Source organism: Cantharellus anzutake (genome assembly GCF_015039405.1).
Source record: "Cantharellus anzutake strain C23 chromosome Unknown EI90scaffold_154, whole genome shotgun sequence".
Taxonomy (NCBI): Eukaryota; Fungi; Basidiomycota; class Agaricomycetes; order Cantharellales; family Hydnaceae; genus Cantharellus; species Cantharellus anzutake.
In genome coordinates this window covers 56917-76799 of record NW_024067104.1, presented here as the reverse complement: position 1 = coordinate 76799, position 19883 = coordinate 56917, and the positions used below count along the sequence as shown (strand labels likewise).

Here is a 19883-nt window from a genome sequence, read left to right as displayed (position 1 = left end):
TGATCAAGATGAATGGCACAGCCAGCCCAGATCAGGCAACCTCGGATTGATGCTTGAGGTTGCGGCGTGAGCACTGCATCTTTGACTAGCCCGTTTGAGCAACATACAGACAGTGAATCAGATCCGAACCTGATGTTTTGGTATTGGTATTGTCAAAGCGAATTCTCCGCAGTTCAATCGCTATAGAACATGGACACTACGAGTGTTCTTTTCGGCTGCTGTTCGTGATAGTCAGCATCATGCAAGACTGCTTTCGGATCTCACCAGTCTTTAAATCTAGATGTTCCCTTCTTCTTGCGGTCTCCCTCATCTCCACCATCATAACGAGCGTTCGTTACCACTCCCAACATGCATGGGCACGACTGTGTTCGCTTCATGCGAGCGCACCAATTTTGGGCAAGATGGAAGCGGGCACAACGGCGGAATAAAGGCACCAAAGACGCTCTGGATTTTTTCCTAATAAGCCCTTTTTCCTTCTCTGACCCAGCAGCCATGAGCGATGAGGGGTTGCCCCCAGACCACGAAGAAGAGGATACCATCATCTATATCACATCTCAATCTAATCCCCTTCTTTCGTCTCTCTCCTCCTCGGAAGAGAGCTTATCGCGACCCACTACCCCGCACGCAGAGGCCGAGCCCCCATCCATGACTGTGGATAAACGCCTACCACGTCCACTCCCAGTTGCTCCCGGAGTTCCATTAATACCGACCCGCAAGGTCCGAGCATTACCCACTCCACCGGATACCCCACCGGCCACTCAACGAAATCCCATCACCATACCCCCACGGCTGGAGATTGCCACCAAAATGCTTCAAGCCCTCGCAGACGCCACCGATTCACCGATCGTGCTCGCCACAGGGCTACCAACCCCTAGTCGCGGCTGTCTTACCCCATTTGACTTGGAGATTCAATCCATCTCAACTCCAATTGACTGGAAACTTCTGGAGGAGGCATTAGGATGTTGCTAGAGTCTTGATCACACATCGATGCACTATTTATTGATGTATCTTTATTGCACGTCGATAGCTTTTTGGACCTTTTCCCTTCCGCGCATTACTTGGCTGTATATATGCATTATAAGAGATGTGAAGCTTGGACGCATGAAGTGAACTGTATATATATACATGTACTGCTCATTGTTTTTTTTTTTTTTTCAAATACACAGTACCACTGACTCTGCCAAACTAGCGAACAGTTCGCCCAAGAGCGGCTACATCTTTGCAGACTCAGCTGGGGGAGACATCGATCAGCGGCGTGCCAATCGTCTGTTGCAGTCGCAGTCGTCTATTTAGATTTGGGAACCGCCGTTGATAAGATCCCCGATTACCCAACAGCAATGCACAGTTCGGTAGGCGCATCACCGTATGCACTGGAAGGGATAGAGCATATTTTCCCTTGCTACTCAAAGGTGCCGATTATATTGTCAGCAAAGTCACAGCCCCCAAGCTGTGCGCAACTATCATCAAAGCCACATCTATCTTCGTCATGTCAGTTCCCCAAGAACCGTCATTTTGTGTCTGTCCCAGTCCCTCGAAGGTTTGGCCAACACTATGCGTGGTCGGATGCGCCTCATGACGAACACCTCAGCGAAGCCTCACGCTGGAGATGATATATGTAGTAATTACTTCAGAATGTGCAAAGACACGTCTGGTTGTCTTGGGTGTATGCAGCAGTACTCATGGGGGCCTGCGGATATGCAGGCCACACAGGCGATAACATCTACGGTAGCGCAGAGTGAAATCCCTGGTTTGTGCCAAGTCCCACATCATAGGCATCCCAACACCCAAGCCTTCGGTGTAGACTTTGGTACTACGAGATCCCGGTGATGTGTAATGACTACGAGCCGCCTTGCAGAGATCCGAATATCCTACTCTAATCCCTCCAGCATTGACGCAAAGGAATTTTGCGAAATTCCATGTGTCGCGGCTCAATCCCTCATTTCGAAACGATGCATTTCCACAAGTATTTCCACAAGTATGGCAGGGGAGGCCCCCGCGGATAAAACTCCGTCCTTGCTGACGAATGAGGTGCGTATCCGGGAAAAGCATAACATTCTAACGCCGGTCTTCCGGCCTCGGAATTCCAAAACAACAATGCGACCGCCAAATGATGAATAGACAGAGGGGACACTCGGCCTGACGATCATTCAAGATCGGACCTTTTCCCCGTCCCCGAAATAGAGACGCCACTCGGCGGATCGGAGGGAGGATTCCCCTGACCAACAGTACTAGTCCAAGAATTCTCCGAGAGCATTATGCATTTGGTGGACCCCAGAAATTCGTGGTGAGACGAAAAAATCCCATCAGGCGGCACCCCGGTCCCTGACTATGCACAGTGGTCTCCGACAGAGCGGTGCAGCAGAGAAACATGCCTTCTAAAACATTAACTCTCGTGATCCACTTTCAGGTTTGTGTGTCTAGGCAGGACTCCAGCCTTGGCCACTTCGCCTCTGGTGCTTGCGAGGTGTGAAGCACTGAAAACAGCTGTGTTGTTCGGGTCCTGCCAAGCAGACAGCTTATCAGTGTCCGGGAAATGCCTTTCTTCTCGTTCCAGTCAAGCAGGGGTGGACGTTTCCTCTGCAACGCCTTTATTCATTTACCCCCGCGACTCAGAAAGTCATGGTCCATCTATTAAGCTTCAGCGCAGCGGACCAAGCCATGAACTTAACTGCCAACTGCTGTGCTGCCTTTTTAGAATGTAACAGAAGAAGCAAAAGCCATTAACATTGCATTCGTTATGATCCACGAAGCGACGACACTGAGGCCTCTAGTGAAATGGATACCACCAACAGTGTACGTAAGTACTCTCGTTCGTTATTGTGATAATTTCTGCGCAGATTGGCATCCTTGGTCCAGTTATAAACCGTTCAAGACGTAAAGGCCATCATCGTTGTCTTTGAACATATGTTTCAGGTAAAGCTGGCACTGGACACCAATTAAATTAAGCAATAGCCAGATCATTTGTAGCCAAGTCCGGAATGTGTTCAGAACGAATAAATACGTTCAAATCTCACTGGGAGGGACGACGGGTTTCTTTAGGATCTTGAGATGGGCTGTAACACCATTAGCATAGAACCTGAGCATAGTATGGACATCGCTGACCATGGGTGAGTAAAATTTGTCTTTGGGCCTCCGGAGACGTGGGGTCCGCACTGCGGTCGGGTTCCTTTGACTGGTAATCAGCCTCTACGAATACAAGGGTCCTGCATAATAGAAGTCATAACAGTTATAGCGACGAATACAGTCAAACACAGTGTCACTACTCACCCCTTGACCAAGGTCCTCAAGAAGTTATTCTGCGATTCAGAGAACGAAATGATCTTATGCCAGCTAGTGGTAGGTGGGGGTCGGACTGCAAGATTCGGGTGAGCAAGGTCTGGTGGGCAGAGCACGAACTGGCCAACCTCCTTCCGGACCAGGTGCTAACGACGGATTTGTTGTCCCAACCAAATAGCTAGATCACGAGTTACATCACCATCGATTTTCCATATGCTCTACTACTCACGTCACATACTCCTTGTTATTCCGTGTGGTCCTTGTTTCTGGGTCTTTCCCAAGACGACCAACGAGAGTAAGTCGAGCCACATCTTGAAAAGTCGTCGCAGATGACGTAAAACTCTACATATGACACTGAATCTCTGAAAATCCTTTCCCCCCATTCCAGCATACTTACACGACGAAAGGCAGGCGCTTGTGGGCGAAAGATGGTTCGAAACATGATGAAGGTGAATTTCCCACGGTCTGATCGCCCTCAAACCAGTCACAACTTTGCCTCCCGCTCCCACGGTCCTCACAGCGACGACAACACAAATGAGCACTATTATTGGGGATAGTGTATACTAGATAGTCATCTAAATAATCACAAAAATATGAAGGAGCAAAGTGTGAATCTTTGACGTGGCACAATTTATATTGAAAGTGCATTCCCGTCCAATGCAACACACTACTCACCCTCATCCTCTGAACTGAGACCATCCTCACTTGAGCTCCCCAGGCCCAAAAAAATCATCATTAATACCCTCTTCAACCTGTTCCTCCAATCCAGAGTCTGTTACTAGTGCCTAAACCTCTGCACCCGCGGCAACACGCGCTGTTGTGGAGGTTTCTCACCCCGGCTGTAGCACACTTCCTTGAGTGCCTCCCAATTTTGTAGTAGCGTTTCGTTGTCCAGCTTAGCAGCTTCCCATGCTTCTGCTCTTGAGCGCTGCAAGCTCTCTACAGAAAACAATTTCGGATCCGGTTTTTTGACTTGTTGATGGGCACTTGTATTCTTAGGGTTGACCAATTTTTCTTTTGGTATAGTTGTCATTAAAAATGAGAACTCTTTTGTCTTTGTAAAAGTACAGTTGAGCCCAGGCAAACCCTGGAAAATTTCTACAGCAGCTTGTGCTGAATATATAAGCTTCATTTCTCCACCGGACAACTCCTTTTCAATCTAGCTGCCAAAAAATACAATGTTCAGATATTTACCTGTTTTTTTAGCCGCGGCAAAATTTTTGACCCAAAATCCAAATGTTTTTTTTTTTTAAATAAATCTGCATAATCAGTAGCCACTATGTAACAAGAGAATTAAAGGAGATTTAAATACAGGAGTTCAGCTAGCATACATTGATTGATCTGGCGGAAGAGTATCTAATTCAGCCATAGCATCCTCACATATAGCGCGATGACTCTTTTGTTTCTTCACAGCCCAGGCTGCAAGCTTCCCAGTAAGGCCCTTCCGGTAGGCATCCATGAAGCGCCAAGCTCGGTTGATGAATTTTCGAATTGTTTCATCTGGACATGCATCCAAACACTGTATCGCTGCTGTTTTTAGTAGTTTTCCATATTTCACGATATCGGTATTTTGCATAACCCCAATACTATAGATGTTATAGTTAGAAATTGGAACTAGTTCAGACAAGAAAGGTTTTAACACACCATCTCAATCGGGTTCAACTCACAGTGGAACTTCAGCAGGAATATGCACAGGTGTCCTGCCTGTGTAATTAATTCTTCCAGCATTGAGACCTGATTTACAAAATCAGCCTGATGACTGAGAATGCGGGCAAGGCAGCAGTCTGTATTTTCAAATGGGCAGACAGGCTTGCACTTAGCTCGTTTCCCATGTGTATTGAAACCGCCCTCCATCAAGACAGCCTCAAGGCCCTTGGGTTCACCTGCTTCAGTCACCATTGACTGAGGCATCCCCCGCTTTGAGCAATCAGGGACAGTGTCATCATTTGGGATAACAGTGTCATGCCGCTTTCGTTGTTTTCCACCATTAGATTTGTTCATATCAAATGCATTGAGAGCATTGGGACCAAGTGATGCATGTGCCGAAGACTGATCGAATATGAAGAGAGCCTGGCAGTTTGGATGAGCACGTTCAAAAATTGGGACTGCCTTTGTGCAGATCTGCTCTAGAAGTTGCTGAGTATCCCACCAAGGGTCACCATTGGCACCGGGATAAATGATTTTGCGAGCATCATTCCCCTCTGAAACTATTCCATTGTTGTCCCGGATGATGAGTCGGCCACTTTCTTCATTTATAAAGTCAGAAACATGGATTAGATGGCCTCGACTCTTTTTCTGGAGCACAGACTGCCCCTCGGAAAGCCTTTCATTATAATTAGTTTGCACCACATTCTTCATTGAAATTGATGTGATGCTCACCAGGCACTTCTCTTGAACTTGTTTGTGTGGAAACAGCTCTCATCGTGCCAGATTGGAATGATCTGCTTTTCATTCTCACCCAGCGCTGGCTCATTTCGCTCCAGAGAGGTGCCATTGAAGACATGCTGGACCATTCTGGCCTCGTACTCCTTCATTTTGGGTAAAAAAACCTCGTTCCGGTACTTCACAACATCCTCGCGCTCGTGCCCATCCATGTAAACCCCTTTTTTCAACACACTCCTGCGATAGCCTAGTTTAACAAGCCAGCGGCATGCTGTCTGGTGTCCCAATGGTTTCTTCAAGGTAATACCAAGTTCGGGTAGGATTGCTGTGTTGAGGGTGCGACGGAACAATTCTGGGGTCAAATTTTTTGCTGACTGCAATGCTAGCCATCCCCGGACCGCTTTTTCAACATCAGGATCATCAAGGTGACAAGTCCCCTTTCGTTTTCCTCCCTGGCGTTCAATGGGAAGTGACTCATGCTTTTCATAATAGCGTGCCAATGCTCGGACATGCGCCGCAAAATATCTCCCATTTCCATTGTGTCGGTCAATTGCAATGTGAATACTTGCTGGGATCCGCTTATAACCTTTCATACGAAGGGTAAACCAGCTCCGTAGGAGGTTATATTGAGTAATCTAGAGCATGGTTATCAACAATGTCACTGGTGTGCCCACGCAGTCATGATTTCAAAACTCACCTGAGTTAGCGGCATGCTGACTATGTTCTTCTTTTTCTGGTCCAGCAGAATGTCGTCAATCTTCTTCCGAAGCTCTTCCCATGTTTTTGGCTTGGTCAATGGAGTAATGGGTGTCACGTCACTCATGAGCTCCTCCATTTCCTCATCTCCAATGTCTTCACCCTCAATCTCATTTCCCTCTTCACCCACCGCTGCTCCATCGTCATTACTGTCAAACATGTAATTAACATCTCTGCGCTGCCGTTTACCTTCAGCCACACAGGAGTCGCCATCAGTTGTCAAGGGAAGGCCCAACACATTGATGGCACGCTTCCGCTTGGCTTGGCCACTGATGACAGGTGAGGAAGAGTCGCAATCTCGATTATTAATTGGGATACTAATAATGTTGGATGGATCATTCAGGGGTGGGGTGCTAGAAGTGGGCACGTCGCTGGACATTGTGGAGGTGGTGGGTTCAAGAGTGGTACTGGGTTTCTTGAGAAGGAATCCATCCAGTCGTGTCTGTTTCAGACCTGCCTGACGGTCTTTTCTTGCATAAAGTCTCCATGTTCGCTCTGCTTTGTTGGCGATTACTGGTCCCTTTCCATATGGGCCTCGAGTCTGTGAGTGGCACATCACTGGAAATTGATGAGTAAGTGGTTTCTTATTGTTAATAATGTCACAATGAGAGTTTGGCTTACCAACTTCCTTCACTTTAGACTGCCGCACACAATCTGACTTATTTGTTGCATAGTTGAAGCCATACTTTGGACAGTATGGCATCTCTTCCACAAGTCTATTAGCAGCTCTGACTCTCTTTGCCAGAGTTTCCACTACTTCGTCCTCCCCACATCCATGGACATCTTCACTGTCAGGATCTTCATCGCTGCATGCTAAAAATGGTATCCCAGGGCTCAGTTCACCCCTGCAGCGGTAAGGGTCCCATTCATCCTCATCACTCGAGTCCGAAATATAATCAGAGACCTTTTCAATAGGTCCCAAGTATTCCAGAATTGACATAGACTTAGGTGTATTCGAGTTTAGGCCTGATGGGTTGGCAGATCGGAAGCAACTTTGTCTCGTGATTCAGTGGCCAAACCAAGTTGCACCATTTGCGGCGCCATTATTGCATGTATCACAAAGAGCTATTCAGAATAATGTTGCCCTTCAGCAGGCCTTTCGAATGGTGCTAGAGCCAGGCTCTGGCGCTTATTTTTTAGCCCATGGCAAAATTTTGCGGTTCAACGAAAAATAAAATTTTGATTTGGGCAATTGTGACAAACGGAAATGATACCGACACACAAAATGAAGCATTTCACACATATTCAGGGGTTTCTGGGGAAAATTTAGGTCGACGAAAAAACTTTCAAGTGTTTGCTTGGGCTCAACTGTAACTATATGTATGGAGTTTGAATTAGCAGCAGGTGGTGGGTTTGGTAAAGGGTCCAGGAGAAAGTCATCTGACCTCGGGAGATGCCGGGTCATGAACTGAGGACCCCAGCATACTCCATTAGAGGTCCGATCGGAAGACCCCCATTTCGGCCCTCAAATTTTGAGTCCCCCGGCCTCATTTAGGCCCTCGACCTGCAGAAAAATGCCAGTTCGGCCCTCAAACGGATCAGACATTAAAATTTTTTTTCCACTTGGGTGGCATGAAGTGTTACCACAGTTGAGCTAGCAATGATATTCATGCAAGAATTATTAACCTACCGTAATCCAACACACCCCCCCACAGACCCTCCTGCAGCTTCCAGATCGCAACTTTGATTGTACCAACATTCATCTTTCTCATACACAATGTATATTGTCTCGGGAATAATTAACTTGTCAATCCACAGCAAGTGGAGTATTGATGGAATCGCATTGTGTTTCCATTCAACTTTGCCGCATTGATTGAGGGATAGACGAACATATTCAGGCTTCAATTGAGCGAATGCTATGGTTGGGTACAAAGTTGGAAAAGCAACCAACATCCTGTGACGACAAAGAAAATGGTGAAAATAGTCGTACACTGAGATAGGATGGGGCCCCGATTGAGGTGACACTTTCAGTATACTGATGTAGAAGGTTTCAGCCATTATTTCGATAAATTATCATGACTTGGTTGATTTCTTATCAGAGAGTCGTGCGATGAAGGATAGCATGGGGAGGATTATTGCTGAGGCAAAGGACAACATTCAGGTTCGGCACACCAAGATGAGGTACAGGTGGAAGTGCAGAGACAGATGCCAATGAACCTAGTCCATAGATTTTCTTTTGTAGTCCTGATGGCACTAGCGGATCAAGATACATCTTGTGTGCAAAACAAGGTTGAAGCTGGTTGAGGATGGCTGAGTTTTTTTCGACAAGCCTTGTACATCACCTTCATTAATTTATGCACGGCTGTCGAGTTTTGGCAGGTTTCGGCCCTCTACCAGATCAAGGCTTGATCCTAGCCTGCCCGAAAGGCCCTCAACGGGATATAACATTTTTCCGCCCAAAGCCAGACGAACTCATCACTCACTCTACCTGGTCACTTTTAACAGGAGATAACTGTTGGGATACAGTGATTCGTGATCTGTGGACCCAGGCTGCTGGGTGGGGGCACTGGGACCGACATCCACTCCCTCTGTTGTAAATCACTGTGCCCTTTGTTTGGTGAACTCGCCACCTTGCCAGCTCTCTGACCGCCATGCGCCGGTGTCCCATTCGTTCGCCCTTTACCCCTCCTACAGGCACCGGTATCCATAGGGCCGCTCCACCCCCAGAACGTTGTCCAGTTGAGATAGATCCAAAGAACCAGATGAAGGGAGTCAGTCGAGCACCCACTACTAAGGCGCAGCGCTGTTGGGATGTCCAGATCAGGGTAGGCACATTGCAGTTCATGACCTGGTGGCCGTTGGACTTGGTGCACCCAACTGTGCCCACAATAAGCCCAAGCATGATGCCACCATAGCCGGTATCTAGTAAAGCCCTTTCACTTTTCTCCGGTAATGGGAGCCATGGCTGGAGATGTTGGTCGCAATGACATCTCCCTTGCTTAGCAATGTATGTGCCCCTGACTTGGACTGGGGTTTTGGGGGCCTTGGCCAAGAGTGTGCGTGGCTCAGGTGTTGGAATTTGTACACGTGGTCTTGGGAACCTAAATGCTAAAATATGGACATTCTGGGAGTCGAACCGCAGAACCCTGCATAGGTACCAAGAGTGTGTTACCATTACACTAAATGCCCGCATTAGGTGGAGGTGGTTTCTTACATCAGGAACGTTGATGTTTCTGTTCAGGAGCATGCCTGCTGGTGGTGGAAAAGTGAAGTGTTCCTGCTGAACACATGATGAGGCTTACGAGCCTCCGGTCCCGCTGGGGCGGGATGGGATGGGATGATTATCTGCCCATTGGGTGAATCGTCTTATATTCCAAAGCTAAAAGGCATGGATATGGGCAATTTAACGCACTGGTTGTTGTTTAATGTCTTCATTTCACGAGACTAATCACGGGTTAGCAGTCTGCCCCCAGCTGACCTCAGGTTTCCACCCTTGTTTGCCACTGGCTGGGAAACCTGACTGCGCCCAGTCGCGACCGCTTTGGCATTCACATGCCTTCTCTCACCGATCGCGGTTTTCCCATGATCTAATCAGGTGTTACTGGTCGTAGCGGGAGACAGCCAAGTGGCCCATAGTATATTAGGCAAAGCGCAGCAAGCCACGCGTGACCCGTGACCCAGTTTGTCCATATACAGAGTAGCAGGCATAACAAGCATAACAAAACACAGAAAGGAAAAAGGAAAAGCGGAACATAGATGGAGACAAAAAAGACAAAGGAAAATGGACAGTACGGCGCAAGTCAAGAGAATCGACAGAGAAAAGGGTTGGTGAATCAGACAGTTTGTGAATTCGATTAGGAGTGGAGTGGAAATGGAAAGATGAGAAGGTGGAGAGAGGGGAGGTGGTGGGAAGTGCAAAAACAAGCCAGCCAAGTTACTGAGCAGGCATGGACGATTCCGGGAGTCAAGAGAGCGACAGCAGCAGAGGCAGCAGCGATAATGCACGAGTGAGAGTTTGGATACAAAGCAGTAAGCGGCCCAACTCACCGAGAGCGGCACGAATTCAGGTGATAGAGAGGGGAAAAGTGAAGGTGCAGGCGCTCTTTATAAGTGTGGGCTGGACTAACTGTGAGCACTTTTGTGGTGAGGGAGTTTCAGTACGTACCTCTGCTGGTGTGGTCTGTTCCGCGCATCCGCGCCAGAACACCCAGCGTACGGCTGAGGCAAAACCTAGGCTCATTGAGAAGTCAGGTTGTGCGGCAACTCGTGATTGGTAGGAGCGGCAAAGGGGAGTGGGCAGTGCTAAGACAGAAGCGGCAGGATATGATCGAGCGGAGGAAACCTCAGCATGAGCTGGGTTGGGTCTGATCGTAGCCCCGTGATTAGTCCCGTGAAATGAAACATTAAACAATAATTATCGCGCAAATTAGCCTGAACGGGTCAAATCACGCTGCCTCAGTCGTACGCTGAATGTTTTCGGCGCAGATGCGCAAAGCGGACCATTCAGTGGAGGTACGTACTGAATTTTCGCTGTTGAGGAGAGGTTTCATACTACCTTAGGTTTCGTACTACCTAGGTCGTGCCTATAAAGGGGCCCTGACGGATCCCTTTTCCCCTCTCCCTATCGCCTGGTGTCTCGCGCTCCCCTGGTGAGTGAGATCCAATTTGCCGCTTGCCTTTCCGGGCTCACGCTTTTGACCCGCTGCCACTGCTGCCACCTGCATATTACTCTATCCCGGATTTGCTGCTGCCAATACCGCGATTCTCGACTACATTCCCATCTGCTCCAGCCCCTAGCGTATTTTCTTGTCTCCCTCCTCCTCCCCGATACTCCTCCATCTCTTCTTTTCGAACTTTTTCACATCGTCTGTTACTCTCTCTCTTCATTGTATTTCACCTCTGTACATTAGCTTCTGTTTGCTGTTTTAGTTGTTAGCGCTTTCAATTGTGGCTGTCATCAGTTCTAGTAATTTTCCTGCTCTTCCTTTGTATGTACGAGAACGCGGGTCACGCGTCGCGCGCATGCGGCAAATTTCACATGGGCCCTTTGTGGCCGTTGCCCACTACCAGCAATTGTTAGCCCTGATTAGCCCTTGAATATATGCGTCCTTAAGGCTCGGTCCAACAAGTACCACGTCACGTTTGGTTGTATTTATAACGAGATTTTGCAATATTTAGGCTTCGTTCGGTATGGAGAAACAGGTTTCTTTGGTCTGTTTCTTCCTATTTCTTAATACAAAAATTGCGTGTTTCTTTAGGTAGAAGAAATGAGAAAGAACATTGAATTGAAAAACTGGAAGAAACAGGCCTGTTTCTTCATACCGAACGAAGCCTTACATTTTCCCATTGACAAATGTCGGCGATGTCTGAGCCTGGATGTTGGACACTCACTGCAAATTGATTAATTATGAGGCCCAATTTACACATTCTTTCTACATCCTGAACACTCCCATTCCGCGCCCATTGCCATCCCATGTTGCGGCGAAGAGCTTATCCAGATGACCTTTGGCGGCGGAGGCAGCAGAGAGCCCAAGGGCTAAGCCAAGGATATCCCGAGTTTCAGTTGGCTTTATGATGCCATCATCCCAGAGACGAGCAGTTGCGTAGTATGCTGTGGATTGACCCTCGATTTTCTCCTGCAACGACACGTGTTGAGAAGGATCCCTATTATTTCTTGTCAGCGGCCGTCGTCTGATGAAGATGTGTGCTCACTTTGATACTGAAGACATCACTTGGGACAATTGCGCAGAACCCATAACAGATACTTTCGCATTTGGCCACATCCAAAGGAATCGGGGAGAGTACTTGAATGCACTTACTAGAGCGTATCTGGATTTTACGATGACACTCACTGCTCGTCCGGCCATACCATAGTTCCCGGCTCCGTAAGATCCTCCAACTATAACGGTAAACTTAGGCACATCAGCGCAGGCTACCGCTCGAACCATCTTTGCACCATCCTTTGCTATCCCTCCCTTCTCGGCTCGCGACCCTACCATGTAACCTGAGAAACATTGTTTCATGAAGGAAAATTGCCGGCATCAGGTGGGAACAAACCTGTCACGTTAACAAGAAAGAGAAGGGGGATTTTACGCTGGGAACATAGCTCAATGAAATGAGTTGCTTTCAGAGCACTTGGCGAGAATAAGATCCCGTTGTTCCCAATAATGCCCACTGGATACCCGTGTATATGGGCGAAACCCTTCACAGCGCAGCCAAATAGAGATCAAAATCTCTTATGGGTCTACATGGCAGCCACGTACGGTGATGATGGAAGGCCCGTATTCTTTCTTGAATTCGCGGAACTTGCTACCATCCACGATCCTAGCGATGACGTCGCGCATATCAAATTGCTGCCGCAAATCTGTGCCAACAATCCCGTGTAGTTCAGAGGCTGGATATAATGGATCCTCAGGCGGTTGGGGAGGCTGAAAGCACGTGTGTCCGTATCAGCCCAAAACCAGCGAACACCGCACATACCTTGGCTGGCCGTGGTCCCGCTCTACCGAGGTCACTAATGATGGTTCGAGCTATTGCGATGGCATGGGCATCGTCCCTCGCGAGATAGTCCGTCACTCCACTCTCAGATGAATGCATCTGACCCCCACCGAGCGTCTCATCGTCCACTTGCTCACCGGTGGCTGCACGGACCTTCGATCCACGGACAACCTATATCAGGAAGGGTGCAAGCCACTTAGGAGAGAATGCGACGAACGAGAGGGGGGCCAGCCAGAAAGATCCTCCCCTGTTTTGCCACGATAACGTTCTCGTCAGCCATTGCAGGGACATAGGCACCACCTAGACGACCTCAGTACTTGTTCGAACGGGGAAATACATGCCACCTCACCTGCAACGGATATTCCATGGACAACGGCAACTTGAGGAATGTTCAGGGCAGACATTTGCGCCTAGTAGGGGCCAAGTCCAGAAAAACGGGCGACTATAGACAAAGGAATTTACCATATTGTAGAATATCCTTCCAAAGTGTTCTCTGTCGGGGAAAACCTGTTGGGGAGGTTTAGGCAAGTCGAGATTGAGCACTACTAGTCGAACAACTCGCCTCTGCTTGATGAGGGAGGGAAGCGCCTCCAGATTCAACTAATAGGAATATCTCTCAACCATCCGTGTCAACTGGTCAATATGGTGCAAACCGACCCAAGTAGATGCAAGGAAGACCATGTTCGCGGGCTATTTCCTGAGCTCTCAGTTGCTTTTTGACCTGGTATTATTCAAACATGAGCTCGGAAGGGACTAAACTGAGTGTTAGCGTAGGCAGGTACCGTTAGTGGTAAGTAACTTCCTCCCTTGACGGTGCAGTCATTAACAATAACCATAATTTCGCGCCCAGAACTTCGCCCAATTCCAGTGATGAGGCCTGCTCCGGGAACATTCTGGCCAGGATACACCTCGTGTGCCGCTAAAGGGCTCAACTCCAAAAACGGAGCGTCAGGATCCAGAAGTAACGAAAGCCGTTCCCGTGGGACCTTCTTTCCCTTGGAACGCATCTTCTCGAGTGCCGCTTGACCACCACCGAGCCTGCCCTCTGCCAGCTTCGCTTCAAGACCCGATACAAGAGCATCCATAGCCTCCGCACGAGAAATGAATTCAGGGGAACTGGTAGAAACAACGGATGGTAATGTAGTGAATCCCTGGCGGGTGGCATTCAGAGAAGTCATATCTTGGAAGGTGCCCACACTGCAATTCCTCAAGATCGGTATTAATTGGCTACCCAATCTCGGGATGCATATGGTGCTTCGCGTTCGCCACTGAAGTCCCCGAATCATTGTGATGTAAATCACAGTCACATGCATCTTGACTACTAATTTATTCAAATAACGTCCGCAGATGAGCCTGCCATGTTGCAAGCCATCGTACCACTGCTTCAATGCCTAATCACGGTTGACCTTGATGGACTTCAAGACTCATCGATGAACAAATTCACACATGTCTTCTGTGAATTGGTATTTCTAGAGCTCCAGGTGAAGGCTGAAGCAAGGCCCTCACTTGCAGCTTCGACCCCTAGGTCCACTCACCCTTCCGCCACGCTACACCTCAGATATTCTAAGCTTTGTGTGGGCTCACGGCGCACGTTCTGTGCAACATGAGACTCCTCGACCTTCTATATACTACAGTTCCTGGGTAACCCTTTCGATATCTTCACTCGGTGAATTCCTTATCTTAGTAAACCTAACAACCCCCCTTAGTAGAACGGATAAAAGTCACATGCACAGGCACGTGCGCTGAAAAATTTCTCGAAAATCATAAAATTAGTTCCGCAAATCTGATTCCAGATTTTCCATATTTGTAATGTTTCTAGAAGCATATTTACAAATTAAGTCCAGGGATAGCATTAGCGGTGTCTCGGCCTAATGGCTAATTCATTGGGTATGTGTCTATTTTTTTCAAAATGAGTTCGGTTGGGTTGGGTTGCTCATACCGTAGTTCAGATTCAGAGTCGAGCAATTCAGATTACCACACCTTGATCATTTATTTATGATAAATATAATATTCACGACATGTATCTCTAGTTGGTTTTAAAATATATTTCCTTATTTACGTAGTTGTGCACGTGGCTTTTGTCCGTTCTACTAAGGGGGGTTATTAGGTTTAGTCCTTATCACATACGTGCATGCCGAACTGTTTCCGACCTACATCTCGTTGTCAACAACACAGAGAGATTTGCATGCTGGCACTAATGCCCTTTACAACTAAGTCGCCCGACGAGTCTCGCTCGTTTTCTCGAGCCAAATTTTCCGCTAAATTAGAATCATTGAACAATCCGGAACGTGTCTTTGGGAACGCAGCCCCCTGGGGAGGAATCAGATGCTAGATTAACGCTCAACTGAGCACAGAGGATGCCTCTTTGGTGCTCAAAGTCTACAGATGGTAGATGAAAGGGTGGACCGTGGTTCATTCGTTCAGCGCTACAGTATGCCCGAACGTCAAGTGGATGAGACCAGAGCTACGAGGCACCGACCCAGCATAATTGGACAAGCGACAATTTGCTGAACAGCACAAGAAGCGAGCCGGATAGGATCGTGCTCGCGAACTGCAGTGAACTTCGTTTCGCGTCCCTGGCGAGCCGGCTTAGTGTACCGCATTCTGTTGCTGCGGGCCATGTGAGTTGAAGGAAAGTTGTGCGTAATCAGGCTCATTGGGAGGATAGATTGTGGAGTAATACACCTGGAGCATACCCAAACATTCTCGCAAGAAATTGAAAACCCTGGTAGCAAGTCTTATTCGAGCCTCGTGGAACGGATCTCCGCCAAGCCCAGACAAACTGGTCGGTGGTTGCACGATGATCTTATCCATGAATACAGCACCAAGTGGCAAGACCTATCACATGTGGACAGGCCGTCGCAGAGAAATTTCGGATCCGCTGCATGGTGATACTCTGTGACCCAGAGAGACAAGGTCAGACCAAATACCTACTTGGATTAAACCCATAATTTCGAGCATGCTCAAAAGCCACATGTTGTGGCGTTATATGCGCGCGGGGGAGCGCATCCATCGTCACTCCGAGCTACCATTCAATAGCGCACAGATAGCGTGGATCTCAGCCATCGAATTTTTCCTTTCCTCCGTAACTCATGCTAAGCTATTTGCGAAGAAGCACAAGTCCATAAATATCAGTTCCATTTAGGAATCTTGACTCGAGGCACCCCGGGTGCCTATTCCTCAGCTTTCTCTTGATTCTAATCTAACCCCATTTCTCCCTCCATCCCATCAGTTTCTTTTGGCGTCCACCAGTGGACGACGATATAACTCTCTCCCACACATACACACACACACACCGAGTACATAGATTAAGGATCTCTTGGTTGATGCCGTTGCCCAACCCCTGATTGGACGAAATGGTTCTCGAAAGTTTATGTCTTTATTTTCATGTTCTAATCAACCCAACCCTCAGCTGAGCTTCCCAACTTCCATGACCTGTCTCTGGCACAAATACTCTCAGAGTGCTTTCCAAAGCGTATATATAGGCCATGAAACCGCAATATGCAGCAAGTCAATAACTGATTGTCCGGCTACGTGGCTCTCGGCGTGGTTTCGACTCCCGCCCCTGAAGTAGCGGTATCATTCTTCTAGACAATGACAAAAGTGAGACACCAAGGAGTGGTTTGTGGACTGTAACATGGAGACTTTTTGGTGAACCGTCTAGTTCAGATGGGAACATACTATGCTGTGAATTGAGGTGCTCCTTGTAAGTACAGTGTGCTTGGCCGTCGCACTCAGAAGCCCGACTGAACAGGGAGCCTTGCGAAGATTTTCCTTTTTTTTTTTTCTTTGGTGGAACCGCCCGTAGCTTTCGCTGGGTAGGTTACCTACCTGGGGGTTTGAGGGTGGGGAGTTATCCCCGGGGATAAGGTGTATATACACAGACGTTATCGTGGTCGTGACCGGATGGATAACTGTCCATACTCCGGCGGAGATGGCTTGATTCTGCTCGTGTGAAGGCACCAATTGCCATCGTCGGGTTTTTAATGTCCAGTTTTATTTTGTGAACTCGGTCAACTTACACCGTACATAGAAAGAGGTCCGAAATTTTTTTTGGCAAAAAAGAGGCTTCATTTTCGGTATGTGACCTATATGTACGATCTGTCGCAAGGTGGGAATTTGGCCATAATTTCATGTTGGATCCGACAAGGCTATTACTATCAAATCGACGGCGAATAGGATCGCACAAATTGTTTGCTATCACGTGTTCCGTTGAGTTGCTTGCCCTGCTGTCATGTCACACTCAGCTAGAAACGCAAACAACCTAGGCTCATTAGTTCAAAAGAACACGGGTGGCCCATCGGATACTCAGCGGAGCAATGGTTCAAGTAATGAGCGGCCTCTCAAGCTGAACACGTCTCTTTTTCGAAAGGCGAAGGTTCACAATGCGAATAGGTTCACACCTGGCAGCAGCAACAGTCATAGGTTTGCACCCCCACAACCACCTTCGGCTGTTAATCAGGGTCGGAATGGGCCCATAAAAGCAACTGTCTCCCCAAGCTTTAGTGAAATTTCGCCACTCATGGTTGGTGAATCTGATCCTCCAAGGGACACGCAAAATCACGATCCCAATCCATACTCGAGCTTCATCCCTGCTAGTGAAAATGGCCCTCAGCTCAATAGAGTCGATTTCCCTACCACTCCAGAGTCCTCCTTTAGCTTTCGTCTAGACCCGGTCAACGCAATACAAGAAGCTTCATTCACTTTGGATCCCACTTGGGATGGGACTTCTGCGTCTTCGCTCATCATCAAACCCTCCAAAAGCCTCAGGTTGGGATTGGAGGGCGGGCCAAACGCACAATCTGGCTTCGCAAGCAACCATAGCACCTCTCCACCAGCCAGCACGCCGCAGACGGCCGTCTCAGGCCCAGCAGGCTTGTCGGATGCTGAACGTCACCATGGACATCGCGAAAGCAATAAACGTCCTCTCGAGTCTCCAGGGACTAATATCGATGACTCAAAGAAGCTGAAGACAGCGCAATTCAGGGTGTGCTCCCTTTGATAGCAGCTAGAGATCTCTCATCCCAAGCCTTTTGCTCTGGAACCTGTCTTTATTAGATGAATATTGATGGGTTGAATGCCTCTCATAGTCCTAATAGTTCTCGCGATCATCAGCAACGGATCACTTTGGACCAGCATGCGGCAGACAACTTGGTGCTAGTGGAAACTATAAGAGCCAAATATACCAGTTGCACGCTCGATGAATGGTTTGAAGCCGGTCAAGGTGAGTGTGGAATTCCAATGATCTTTATGGAAATTTGTAATCCACACTGAATGCTAGTCCTTGCGAAGGAAATTTCCGGATTGGTCGAGTTTGTAAGTCCGTGTAATCGATCGCTTTAAGCGTTCGGCTCATGCATCTGATGGCAGGTCCAAAACTACATGCGGTAAGGGCATTTGGTTCCAATTTTCTCTTGTACTGGATGGTCGTATCTAGTTGCAGGATGGAGAAATATCTCACCCTTCACACCCGTACGGCTGCTTACTCAAGGGACGTACTGGACTCTCGGGATACCGCTTTGAAGGGTGCTACTGATAGCCTTGTTGCTTCTGCTGGAGCCCTGATTGAACCTACTTTGTGACTTGCGCCTGCCTGATGCTATCTCTTTTTCGGTGATACGGTAGCCTGAAACAACCAGTTACACGCAATGCTATCTCATTCTGCTATCCTACGCTTTGAACAGCGGTGTACCTGATTTCTAAGGCCAGTTTCTCCAGCTCAGCTTTTTTCCTCCCATGAGTGCATTTTGGTGCAGCAGTATTGCTGTTGTGAATGTACGCGACATTAAGGCTGCAGCAAGGTGGACATGCGCGCGCACCTGCACCACGCACCACGCGTTACTATGACAGCAATGTTGCGCTCTGGGCGATCTCAAGGCGCTTCCGCTGAGATTTCCGCGGAGATCAATGACGCAGAAACATGCCCGAATCGTCTAATTGGAAGCGCAGGTCTATTTCTGCCCAACGGGGACTCGATTTTGTACATTTGGTACTCTCTTATTGTTGAGAGTGATACGGGAGCATACTGGGAATGCACTTGCTCACAGTGTTGCACCTGTTCAGAATGGGAAGGTTGTGATGGCTCGAGCTTTGCTGCTTGATTTCGTTTCTCTTGAGAATTGGTGTCAATACTTTGAGGTGGGAAATGGCAGCGAGGTTATGTTTTCTTTCACCATACTGCAGCCTACCCTTGATACGTCTGTCAACAGGGAAATGTGTGGCATTTTATGTAGGTGTGTATGTATGACCAGACTTTAAAATGTTTACCCCTCCGCGATTGATAGACATGTAGTCGCGCTGATCAGGACTGCTGGAACATTTGTCGCGTCGAAATGCTGATGTGATGATTTTGTCAGCACTCGTCTCGTACATGCTTCTGATCCACGCATCACGGTGTCACCCATCACATTCTTTGTAGCATCCAACTTACATCCAACACTCGCACCTTGTATAACCTGCCTGAATTGGTATGCAGAAGCAAATGCGATATGTTTCTATCACGCTGAATCCCATGGGTTGCCCAACCATCCCATAGTCGGCAAATCTTCCTAGTTCTCACTCATGGACCTCAATGGGCTGCACCTCACCGGCTCCTTGATAGTTCAGTCAGAAGCTCAACGATTGAGAAAATTCTTTAGGTGGCCGAGGGGAAAGTTATCGGGTTGAGCGGACCAACTGACTGATCATACTGTGAATCGAGAAGCGCCCAGAACCACATTATCATGGGCGGACGTTATACTTCCACCCCGAGAAACCAAGGAAGAGGCAAAGAAGAACCTCTCAGCAAAGATTCGCCATTATCAAAAGAATATGACACATGGAATGAAGGTTCTGCCAACGGTGAGCGTGCTGTGATGGGGGATATTGCACGTATCGGAGATGGGTGTCCATGGAACGAGGGATGATACTGTGCAATTAATGCAGTCGGGGCACAGTAGAGCAGCCAGCCATGATGAATGTGATCGAAAAGAGCGTGGTCGGAACAGAACAGGTCACTAATAGTGATGTGATGTTAGATAAAACCCAAAAAC

At 48.0% G+C, this 19883-nt stretch overlaps 1 non-coding gene across 1 annotated transcript; it reads right to left on the bottom strand.

Annotated features, from left to right (window-relative positions):
* Window positions 1-9470: 9470 nt before the first annotated feature.
* Window positions 9471-9543, bottom strand: EI90DRAFT_t277. The gene has a single exon. It is a non-coding gene; the product is annotated as a tRNA-Thr (tRNA).
* Window positions 9544-19883: the final 10340 nt, after the last annotated feature.